The 13,411-nt window shown below is 40.0% G+C and overlaps 1 protein-coding gene across 6 annotated transcripts in view; it reads right to left on the reverse strand.

Annotated features, from left to right (window-relative positions):
* col8a2 (collagen, type VIII, alpha 2) overlaps positions 1-13,411 on the reverse strand; it is a 200,222-nt gene that overhangs the window by 12,045 nt on the left and 174,766 nt on the right.

A 13,411-nucleotide genomic window follows, 5' to 3' on the forward strand; every position in this document is an offset into this window, starting at 1 on the left:
GCTGATCATTTGGAAAAGTGGCAGAAGGTAGATTTTTTCAATGAATCATCTGTTGAACTGCATCCCAAATACTGCAGGAGACCGACTGGAACCCACATAGACCCAAGATTCTCACAGAAATAAGAGTGGATGGCAACATCAAGAGGTATCAAGACATTTGTGCTGCCCATTACACTACAAACTACAGGAGAGGGCAAATTCTTCAGCAGGATAGCGCTCCTGATCATACTTCAGCCTCTACATCAAAGTTACTGAAAGCAAAGAAGGTCAAGGTGCTGCAGGATTGGTTTGTCCAGTCACCAGACATGAACATTATTGAGCATGTCTGGGGTAAAATGAAGGAGGAGGCATTGAAGATAAATCCAAAGAATCTAGATGAACTCTGGGAGTCCTACAAGAACGCTTTCTTTGCCGTTCCAGATGACTTTATTAATAAGTTATTTGAGTCATTGCAGAGATGTATGGATGCAGTCCTCCAAGCTCATGGGAGTCACACAATATTAATTATTTTTCCACTGCACCATGACTTTATATTCTATACTGTACATTATTTCTGTTAAGTGTCAAGAGTTTTATATCAGCAAGGTCAGACCTTACTGCCCTAATTAAATAATTAAAAATCAAGTCATGATCATATTTTATTTAGGTAAAATAAGCTTAATCTAGAGGCCTTTGCCTTTCATATAAGCCACTTCTGATACCAAATCATCAAGTTATTATTTGTTGTTTCTAAAACTTGAATAGGCAACAAGACTTTTGTCAGGTAGTGTGTAATACTAAACACTGGGTTACATCCTCATTTGCATATTTGAAGTTTTTGTATCACTGATTGGATGAATACAAGAGTTGCATATCCTCATAATATGCTGGCAGCATGTGTGTGTGTTGTATTCAAAATGCATTGTCATTCCAAGTACATTTAGTGATTATACATTTTGTAACAGCAAATACATGAATGCAAATATAAATACAGAACAGCTGAAACATTTTTAAACTAGGTTGTAAGCAACCCTTTCTTGGAGTAAAATTATTGCACATTTGATGATGAGCTTCTAACTAGTGTCTGAACATGCTTCACTTAGACTCATTCATTCATTTTTCTTTAGATTAGTCCCTTATTGATCAGAGATCATCACAGCAGAACGATTTGCCACCTATTCCAACATATTTTTTCGCAGCAGATGCAAACCAGTACTGGGAAACACCCATACACACCCATTCACACTCATACAGTATGGCCAATTTAGTTTCTCCAATTCCCCTGTAGCGCATGTCTTTGGACTGTTGGGGAATACCGGAGCATGCGGAGAAAACCCACGCGAACATGGAGAGAACATGCAAACTCCACGCAGAAATGCCAACTTTACCAGCCTGGACTCGATTCAATAACCTTCTTCCTGTGAGGCGACAGTGCTAACTACTGAGCCAACGTGCCACCCTTCTCTTTGACTCACCCACAGTTCTTTGACGTGATGATAACCCATTTCTCAATTCTGTGGTTGTTTGGTGTTCTTGTGAGCTTTTCACAGCAGTTTTTCACCCCGTGTTCTTTACTTCAAATCATCTTGGAGACCTGACCGATAATTCAGTTTCCCTTCACATAGCGTTTATGTTGGCATTTCCAACGTACTCGGTTGAATTTCAAAGTCCTCCGCCAGTCAGCATTACTGCCAGTAGGTGTAATAGTGAGTGACAGTGGCATACATAAACAGCTCTCCAAGAGGCACATGAAAGTTTCTCTCTTCTCACATATGAGCTACCAAATGCTGAGAAAATAACCCCTTAACATCGGTCCAAAACTAAAAAAGCGTAAGTAAAACCCTTCACGGTAAACTTCTGAAGTGAACTGTTATTTCAGGCCACATTTCAGTACTTCATGGAAACAATTGCAGATTGAGTTTTTGGTGTAGACAAGCAGCCATGTCAGGAGTACACTGTTTCACTCTTGGGATGCTTATAAAAAGAGCATCTTCCTTCATTGCTGGCTGTCAGACGGGTCACTAAGTAGAGTTACTGACCCTATGCAAGATACGCATGGACGATGAGCTACGGATGCCGAAGCCTAGTGTCAGTGCCTCAATGTTTAACCAGTCGCTCCCCGAGATGGCTGCAGCTGTTTGCTTTAATTTAGCGGAGGGAGGAATGATAATTCTATCCTCATGTTACCCGCGCCAAATATTTACACAGATTTGATCAGGTGCATGGGAGGGACCACTGGCTGCTAAAGAGGGGTGCTGATGGCATTACAGTGGATTATTAGTTTGGTTTACTTGCTGTGTAATGTTGCATTCTTGGGCAGCACGGTGGCTCAGTGGTCAGCACTGTGGCCTCATAGCAAGAAGGTCACTAGTTCCAGTTGGGGCAGTTGGTATTTCTGTGTGGATGTTCTACGTATGCATGTTCTCCTCATTTCCTCTGGGTGCTCCAGTTTTCCCCCAGACCAAAGACATGCGCTATAGGTGAATTGGGTAAGCTAAATTGTCCATAGGCGACGCAGTGGCGCAGTAGGTAGTGCTGTCGCCTCACAGCAAGAAGGTCGCTGGGTTGCTGGTTCGAGCCTCGGCGTTTCTGTGTGGAGTTTGCATGTTCCCCCTGCGTTCGTGTGGGTTTTCTCCGAGTGCTCCGATTTCCCCCACAGTCCAAAGACATGCATCACAGGTGAAATGGGTAGGCTAAATTGTCCGGAATGTATGAGTGTGTTTGCAAATGATTGTGTGTGGATGTTTCCCAGAGATGGAGGGTTGTGGCTGGAAGGGCATCCACGGCGTAAAAACGTGCTGGATAAGTTGGCGGTTCATTCCGCTGTGGCGACCCCGGATTAATAAAGGGACTAAACCGACAAGAAAATCAATGAATGAATGAAATTGTCCGTAGTGTATAAGTGTGTGTGAATAATTGGTTGTTAATGGGTGTTTCCCAATAATAGGGTAGGGCAGGAAGGCCACTGCTGCGCAAAACATATGCTGGAATAGTTGGTGGTTCATTCCACTGTGGCAACCTCTGAAATAGAGACTAAGCTAAAGGTAAATAAATGAATGAATGAAAAAATGTTGCGTTCTTTTGAGTACCTGAGCTGTTTTCCACATGAACAATTGTTTTTGGTTGTTTCTGCTTGATTTTATGGAATTAGTAGATCTAAAATGATGGTTTGTCCCTAATTATAAACATTCATAAACATAAATATTTAGTATTCTAACATGATTGTATGCTTATGTAACCCCGCCGGTCCTACGCCACCCAACCCGCTCCGAGCTGGTATCGAACTGGTGATCTTCCGCATGGGAGTCGGGTGTTCTACCAAGGAGGCTAAAGACCATGGCCTCTAGCATCTGTCGCTAGAGCACCTTTAAGGCTGATTTATACTTCTGCGTCAAACACCGGCGTATGCTACGACGCTAACGCATAGCCCTTCGCCGTGGCCGTCGGCGTCACTGATGTGCACCTCTCAAAAAATGTAACTACACGTCGCAACAACGCGTAGTGTATGCTCTGTGATTGGTCGGCTTGGTAGCGCTGACGAGTCTGGGCAGGACGAGAGCCGCGCGAATGGCGCAAGCGATTGTTCACAAGTGTGGAGTCCCGTGAAGCAGCTCCGGATGGAAAGTTTTGTTCTGTTTACCTCATGGTTAAAGTTGTTGCACGTCTGCCAGTTCCTACCTCAAAATGAGCGAGTTTGAGTCACTTGTACATCCAGGAAGTGTTTAGAAAAAGCAAAGCAGCAGCGAAGAAACTCGACACAGAGGAACATTTACACCTCACTGCCAACTAGCGTTTCGGAAGTGTTAATGCAGACCAACAGAGACCGCGTGCAGAAGTATAAATGCACAGCCACGCGCGTTGCCTGCGCCGCGAGTAACGCCGGTCACTTCACGCAGAAGTATAAACCAGGCTTTAGAGGTCAGAGGAGTGAGGTTTACCTGCACAACACCTACTAGCTGGCCTCCATTACACTTAGCTGAAATTATAGAACAGTTTCCTGTAGTTTGTGGTTTTGTTTTCAGTTTAAAGCAGCCATATTATGGAAAAATCAATTTTTAAGGGGTTTAAACGCAGTTGTGTGGCAAAAGTGTATGAATATAGCCAGGCTCTAATAGCACAAGTTAATAATACAAATTTTTATAATCACACTTTATAAGAACAGTCTGCAGAAACAATTAGATTGACCTTTTCCCTTTGTACATTATCAGAGGAGGAAGTCCTGCCTAATAGTGACAATCTCACTGAGGCATAGGTGTTTGCACTGCACTTCAATGATGTGACTAAAATCAGTAGACTCCACATTTAATTTGATTTCTGTTTAGTTCAATTGTGATCTTAATCAGATTAAATTGAAAAATGTTTACATGGTAGAACCTTAATCAGAGTATTGTCTTAATCGTATTAAAAAGGGTTTATTGGTGTCATGTAAATGTAGTAATTGTCTGATGGACACATGTTTTTTGTTTGCTTCATTGGTTTGCTCAGTATAGTTGAGGCATGATACACAATACATTTTTCCTCTCATTGTGGTTTATTCTCTATCATTTTTTTTCTTAAATTAATCCTTCAAATAATTCCTCATTCACCTTCCTCCTCCCAAACACAACAGAAACAAGTCCATTCTCAAGACGGACTATCTGTCTTACAACTCTGGCCTCAGATCTATGATTGATTCCTGTTCAGTTGCTCCACACTTCACACCACACCTGGATGAGCTGTCCTGTGCTCTGATTGAATGTGGCAGGTAGTTTATTGATGCAAGCGTCTCCCAGTCCTTCATTTCTGCACACAGTGTTCTCTCAAGAGTGCTTTACCTGCGAAGCCTGAGAGACAGCGCTTTAAGTCTGCCGATCTTAAATTCTGTCCAAAAACACATGGACATCCTATCCGTGGCCTGCACAGTTCACAGGTTTTAGTTTGCCGTTCTCAGCGGACCTGGCCGAGCCAAGACACATTCATAACCTACCTCACTTCCTATTTCAATGTGCTGTGACAGCTGAACTCACTCTCTCGTAACCGCAGGTCTGAACACTGAAAGCCACTAGTCAGCCCGACTGCTTCTGCAAGCACCAGACCCACAGGTCAGCTCAACTTTCTCCACAGTGCCACAGCTCAGCAAGAGCCTCTTTAAATACTAGCCAAAGGTTAATGGTGCCCCTTTCTCAAATATAAAACCGTCCGCAGTAGTCACAGAGTCCTGTAAGAACCGTTTCAAAGACTGTAACACATTTGAGGCACTTTCTGTGAATAGGGTGCAATATCATGCCAGAAATCATGTCTTTCTAATTTTAACATGCTTACATTCCTTTCATTTTATGCTAAAAACCGAGGTTCTGCCGAGCCAAAGACAAAGAAAAGAAGACATAAATGTACAAGGCCTGAGTAATCATCAACAAGCAAAACAACTGCATTCTGACAGCGAACTGCACCTGTATGGCAGGTTATGTGGACTTACATTTTTACATTTCATTCTTAGCATTCAGCGTCCTCAGTTTAATTAACCATATTTTACTGTTTTTGCTGAAATCATTGCTGCAATCAAAAACGAGTAATGTGTATGATTCAGAATAGTGTGAACTTACCTGGTATAAAATGAGAATTGTGAGTCGAGCAGTCGAGAGTTTAGCTCTCATGATGGCTGTTAGCCAAAGCTGTCTGCTGTTGGCATTAAAATCAGTGTGGTGTACAGTAAAATTTACTTAATAACTGTATAATTTTTAAAAATAACTTTAATAACTAATAAAAATTCATTTATTAACTGTATATCAGCGATATCAATGCTGTAACGATATATTGTGCAGTCCTTATATGAATGATTTAATAGATTTAGTAGTTCGCTGGTATACAGTGATTAAATATAATTCTGTAGCTCCTGGTCAACTATAATCCAGTCTTACAACCCAAGCTCATTCTGAAAACGTAGTCCCGTGGACATTTCTGGAGACAGCGGAATACGTCCTGGGAGGTACGTACGACTGCATTTAGTTTTTTCAAGCGAACGCTGCGGGGCGGTGTGACGCTGTTCCCTTTCGCGCTTGCCGGCTGACCGCTTACCTCCTTGTGGAGGGCTTTCCCGCTGCAACCCGTTTGTCCACTCAGCTCACCGAGTAACGTCGGCAGGCTCGAGATGCAGAGAGGAGGAGTTGACCACGGCGATCGGTTTCGAGTCCGGGGAAGAGCAGTTCCAGCAATCAGGTAAGACAAGAACAGAATCCCAAAAATTAAGTGAAAGAGTTTTATAACAGGGTGATAACGCGGTGAAATCCGAAAACACGGTAGAAAAAAAAAAAATCAGGGCTTTTCTTTTTTTGAACGGCTTTTGTAAACTGTTGCTCGGGTTTATGGAAGCGAGCGGGCGGGCGGGTCAATCGGTAAAATTGGTTGGGTTCAGGGAAAGAGGAGGGCGGTCAGCCGATTGGCCGGTCGTGCAGTCAATCATCCGGTCAGTCGGACAGCGGCCTCTGGCGGGTTGACGCGAGAACATCGCGGGCACGAACCGCACTCGCGAGAGACGTTCAAGATGAGGAAAATCACACAACAGCGGCCTCTCGCGGATTCGCAAAAACAAAAACTGCAGCCGTACATACCCGCCGGGACGTATTCCGCGGTCTCCAGAAACGTCCGCGGGACTACGTTTCCACAATGAGCCTGGGTTGCAGTCTTAACATTGCATATCTTTGCGATGTGACTATTGTGGATGTGCACACTGTAATATCAATGCTGAAACGATATATTGTGCAGCACCAACCAATATAAAGTGTTAAATACGTTTCAGTGGTTCAGCCTTGTGTCATTCCATTGTTATTACATGTAATTTATTTTGTTTAGTTATATTTTTATGTTTGTATTGTTTGGGTTTTTACCACAATCTGGTCCATGTCAACAGGTCCTTTGGAAAAATTATTTCCAGAAAAAAGACATGATGTATTGAATGTTTATTTCCCCCACTATTCACCTTTTCTTCGCGTATGATTGCAAATGATTTGGTGCAGCCATTTGAATCATTTTGACTCGAGACTTCCGGTCTCACTCCCTTACATTAATTTTTTTTAGACTTTAAAAACAGCAGGTTTTACTGCTTGATGTTGCAAACTAATATTTTCTTACTATATTACTCTACTTTGTATTGTCATACAAGCACTTGTTTGTAGAGCAGGTAGTTTGACTGTTTTCTGCCGTTTATCATTCCTAGTAATATCTCTCATAGGCAACTGAAACGAAAGTTCAAAAACAATCGCAAAACGCGATTGCAAAAGCACACTTATGCATTGCAGAATAAGGTCAATAGCTTATGAAAGTATTACAGTATACTGAGTTTTGGAATACCTTTTAAGGTGAATTGAATTGAAAGGTGCTCAAATGTGAACAAGTTCAAAACAATTAGGATGTCACACTTGTTTTTTGCTTCGTCTGCTTGTGATCGGATTGATGAAAACACATCTTAACACCAGGTGTAAACAGGGCATTAGATCATCGAATCTTGCACCGACTTCAAGGGAAGTTCACGAAAGCAGCATGCAAATGGAAAGTTAACAACAGTTAGTTTGTGCCTGTGTTGCATCAGTGGAAATCAAAAACGAAAAGTATGGCAGCGCACATGTCCATGTTAAACCACATCTGCAGAGAACCTGGTCCAAATGCAGCTCCGGCACAAGCTGGCCCGAGACATGAGGAAAAAATCCAGACATGCTCAGCCTCTCTGTGTTTTCCCAATCAGCAAGACTCCAAACGGGGCACTCTGCGTCTGTTTGCTTTGCCTAATTCACTGTGGTTCACTGGCGTTTCCCTCTTTTATCATTTTCGATTTTCGCTTTTATTGTTGTTCTTACTGGAATTTCGGTTCAAGGCTCTGCTGGGCTCCGGGAGGACAATTTTAGGCTTTGCTCTGGCCTTGAAGCCCTCCTACGGCGTATAGCGTAGAGTGATGCTTTTTTGCAACAGTGAGCTTATAGGCCTGCGGTTAGCATCTTATTTTACTGCAGCGTAAGGATGTGCAGTCCCAAAAACTCATGCGCAAGCCTGTATAATTAGTCACGTCTGTGTGAGCATCTGTATTTGCGCTCGCTAAAAAGCTTACTTCCTCTTATTTCTCACATGTAGCTATTTCCCCCTCCCGGAAAAACACAATCACAAGGAAAGCAGGGAGGCCAAGAGTGTGAAACAGAGAGTCAGACAAACAAAAAAAGGGCAAAAACAGAATGCGCTGGTCAAGGGCAATTTTAGGATTTTTATTTTATTTTAGGGGACTCAGCTCCTTATGAGGTAAATAAATAAATAAATAAATAAATAAATAATATAAATAAATATATATATATATATATATACACGGTAAAATCCAACAGTCAACTTTATCAAATGAAATGAGTGTAGTTAACTCAAAATTTACTGAAAGTTAAATCTATTCATTTGAAGTGTTTTGAACATATGATTTTTCAAAAGTTAAATTGCTGTCTAATATAACACCCAGATCTTTTATAGTAGAGCTAACGCTAACTTTGTATCCCTCTACTTGGAGGTTAAGCTGTCAGGAGAGTCCTGTGAACTTTATCCATTTAAGTTATGAGGTATTTAATTAACTCATTACCTTTTATAACTCTTTTCAAATGAGTAGAATTGACTTTCAGTCAATTTTAAGTTAACTACACTCCTTTCATTTTATGAAGTTGACTGTTACAGTGTAATAATTAATAGGATTTTTTAAAATACAAGACAACACATTATGTTTCTGTTCTGTCTCTGAGTGTCTCTGACAGAGTACATTCACGAAGTGGTTCTGTCACTGTGTTTAATCATTTCTGTGCATGGCTGTATGGTATAGGCTAGTTAATGCCACACACACTGTAACGTGTTTCATATTTGTTTTTCATTTTGAAATTAAAATAGCGAAATGTTCATTAAGAGGTATATTTTCGCTGGAGGAAACAGCTTTGAGGATAAGGTAAGACAGTCAGTGGTGGAAAAAGTACTGAAAAATCTTACTCACGTAAAAGTACAATTACTTGCCTAAAAAAATGCAGTGCAAGTACAGTAAAAGTATCTGTTGTAAATATTACTCAAAGTAAGAGTAAAAAGTAGACCTTTCAAATGTACTTAAGAGTAGTAAGTATTACGCTGTAAAAAGCTGATGCATTTACATGTAATTTGTGGATGTGAGTAAACGTAACATTCTGTAGTGCATTTAGTTATTGCCCAGCAGGCACACAACGTCATAAGACGTTAATATTAGGTTAGATTAAGGTCATGATCAGATGACCAAAATTCAATAGCCAGTGTTTAAGGACAATGCTATTTTGATGTCCAATAATGACGTCAAATGACGATGATATTTGGTTGTTTTTAGGTTGTGTTAGAAAGGAACCAAAATTCAACATCGAGCTAAAAACTTAAACCAACATCATATTGACGTCAAATACGGACATTTATTGTGAATTTAGGTTGGACGTTGGACATTGGGTTTTGAGGTCAATTTGATTTTCATCTCCAAACAAAATGCAACATCCCTGCGACATTGGGGTACAACAATCTGACATCATGTTGACGTCTTATGCCTGCTGGATGTTTAAGGCCATTTCGGTCATCATACAGTAAACATCCATCATCTTCTAAACAGTCTCTGGGTCAATACGTGTAAAGATTTAAAACATCTTCTTGGACACTTTTGATGCACTTTTAATAAGATGAAAGGAAAAGTAGACATTTAAAAAACTACTTAATTAATTACAATTCCTGAGAAAAACACACTTGATTACAGTAATTTGAGCATTTGTAATTTATTACCTTACACCACTGGAGACAGTAGATAAGAAACCTGATTGCTCCTCCATGACATTGGGGTACAAGTGATACAAGTGTATCTATAGCAAAGAACTACAAATAAGCAGATATTATAATAATGTATTGATAAACACACACCTTGTGCTCTCGCTCTGCACAGCTGTGGTTTTGCTGATCAAATGAAAAAGGAAAGAAGGCCGCCATTTTCATATCAAATTTAAAACGGACTGAGGTGCTAATTTAGTGTACAGTTTGTGAGCTAATTGCAAAAGTTTTAAGGGGCCTGAGTAGAAATATAGGGGGGCTACAGCCCGCCCTAAAATAGGCCTAGCAACGTCCATGGCGCTGGTACAGCCAACTTGGTTAGTTGTTGAATAGTTGGCTGTTGTTGATGGTGGTCGGGGGCGAATGGCTGAGCCTTCTTTGGAGGGGGGTTGTGGCATTGTGGCTTGGATAATTGCAATGTTTTTAACTATGTGCCCTGCTCTGAGCAGGCGTCTTCACACTCGAAATGATGAAAATCAGACATTACCCCGGTTCCACAGGCCGGCGCAATCTGTTTATCTAATGTTTTTCTTGAAAAGCTCTGCAGACGCAGTAAAAAACTCTCATGCAATCTGTCTGGCCAAGCACTCGGCCATGCATGCGCACTAGCTGTGTTTACAGTGCACAGCTGAGGTCTAAAACATAGATATGCACATAATAATGGGTGACTGCCAAATGTCTATAAGGAGCTTCTGAGTAACCAAAGCCAGTCGTGAGCATCCAAGGCAAAACCATGTAAAAGAACAATAAAAAAGCAGCAATTTGGCAAATGGTCGTAAAATGTTTTACCTAAAACAGATTTTTAAAGAAGTCAGTTGCACGTAAGAATTCAGGGTAACAGCTAGCAAAATTCGAAACAGAAACTGTTTAAAGAGCAGAAAAGGAAATAAGGAAGCGTTCGCCCCAGACATTACAAACTTTATGGCTTTCCCATGGTGAGTCGGGCCTTTTAAATCAGCAAATAACAGAACAATAATTCACCAAGACCAAAAAGGAGCTTTAAAAGCATATCCGTGTAATTCACCTCTAACCAGACTTATGAAACTCAATCAGAAAGTGGAATGTTCTCATACAGGTCCTTGTATGAAAACAGGAAAATAAGAAGTGAAAAAAACACATACCGCATCGCTTTTCACTATACCACTTACTGCATGCTGGCAGAAAATTAGGCAAAACACTGTGGAGGCCAAAACCCACTCGCAGTAATCTCTAAAATCAACATGGCAGCTCAGGTGGTAACCAAGACACCAAAACTGAGCGAGCCACAAGTAAATAGCTCAAAAGTAAGCTATCCCCACTTTTCATCACCTTAAATCAAATGGCTCTTTCCAAGATGTTTGAGAAATGCACACTTCAGGTCTCCAGCGAAACCCACAAACAGCCCACAGGGAGCCCACTGTAAGACAACTCAGGTGTTTAAGTTTATATACCCTTTTGGAAATAAAACAAGAAGAGGTTAACAACATAGAACTTACATAAATGTGTGCATGTTAAAAGCTGTGGACCACTTGAACATTATTCAGATCAATTGTCATTTTCTGGACAAACATACAGACATAAAGACAGATAGATGGATGGACGGATGGATAAATGGATAAACAGATAGACAGACAAACGGAGTAAACAGATAGATAGAAAGATAGATAGATGAATAGATAGACATATGTCTAGACAGACAGACAGACAGACAGACAGACAGATGGATAGATAAATAGACAGTCAGACAGACAGACAGACAGACAGACAGACAGACAGACAGACAGACAGACAGATAGATAGATAGATAGATAGATAGATAGATAGATAGAAAGATAGATAGATAGATAGATAGATAGAGACAGGCAGACAGACAGACAGTTAGAAAGATAGATAGATATATAGACAGACAGATAGACAGATAGATAAAAAGAAAGATAGATAGATAGACATATAGGCAGAAAGACAGACAAATAAATAGACAGACAGACAGACAGACAGTTAGAAAGATAGATAGACATACAGGCAGACAGACAGACAGATAGATAGATAGATAGATAGATAGATAGATAGATAGATAGATAGATAGATAGATAGATAGATAGATAGATAGACAGACAGACAGACAGACAGACAGACAGACAGATAGATAGATAGATAGATAGATAGATAGATAGATAGATAGATAGATAGATAGATAGATAGATAGATAGATAGATAGATAGATAGATAGATAGATAGATAGAGACAGGCAGACAGACAGACAGACAGTTAGAAAGATAGATAGATATATAGACAGACAGATAGACAGATAGATAAAAAGAAAGATAGATAGATAGACATATAGGCAGAAAGACAGACAAATAAATAGACAGACAGACAGACAGACAGTTAGAAAGATAGATAGACATACAGGCAGACAGACAGATAAATAGATAGATAGATAGATAGATAGATAGATAGATAGATAGATAGATAGATAGATAGATAGATGATAGATAGATAGATAGATAGATAGATAGATAGATAGATAGATAGATAGATAGATAGATAGATAGATAGATAGATAGATAGAGACAGGCAGACAGACAGACAGACAGTTAGAAAGATAGATAGATATATAGACAGACAGATAGACAGATAGATAAAAAGAAAGATAGATAGACATATAGGCAGAAAGACAGACAAATAAATAGACAGACAGACAGACAGACAGACAGACAGACAGACAGACAGACAGTTAGAAAGATAGATAGACATACAGGCAGACAGACAGATAAATAGATAGATAGATAGATAGATAGATAGATAGATAGATAGATAGATAGACAGACAGACAGACAGACAGACAGACAGACAGACAGACAGACAGACAGATAGATAGATAGATAGATAGAGACAGGCAGACAGACAGACAGACAGTTAGAAAGATAGATAGATATATAGACAGACAGATAGACAGATAGATAAAAAGAAAGATAGATAGATAGACATATAGGCAGAAAGACAGACAAATAAATAGACAGACAGACAGACAGACAGTTAGAAAGATAGATAGACATACAGGCAGACAGACAGATAAATAGATAGATAGATAGATAGATAGATAGATAGATAGATAGATAGATAGATAGATAGATAGATAGATAGATAGATAGATAGATAGATAGATAGATAGATAGACATTTAGGCAGACAGACAGATAGATAAATAGACAGACAGACACACATAGACAGATAGACAGATAGACAGACTGACAGAAAAACAGACAGACAGACAAACAGAGAACCAAATGCGCCAGAACACCTTAGATCCCTGATGTAAATCGTAGGTGGTCGCAAGACTAAAGGTATCTGAGCAGTTGACCATAATAATAGTAATAATAATAATAATAATAATAATAATATATATATATATATATTCATCTAACATACATACTCTAATTTGCTGTGTGGCTCCGGTTTTCCCAACAAGTCCAAAGACATGTGCTATACTGTAGATGAATTGGGTAAGCCAAATTGTCTGTGGTGTATGTGTGTGAATGAGAGTATATGGGTGTTTCCCAGTGATGGGTTGCAGCTGGAAGGGAATCCGCAGCGTATGCTGCGTATGATATACAACATATGCTGAATAAGTT

This window comes from Danio rerio, chromosome 19 (assembly GCF_052040795.2).
Source record: "Danio rerio strain M-AB ecotype USA chromosome 19, GRCz13ab, whole genome shotgun sequence".
Lineage (NCBI taxonomy): Eukaryota > Metazoa > Chordata > Actinopteri > Cypriniformes > Danionidae > Danio > Danio rerio.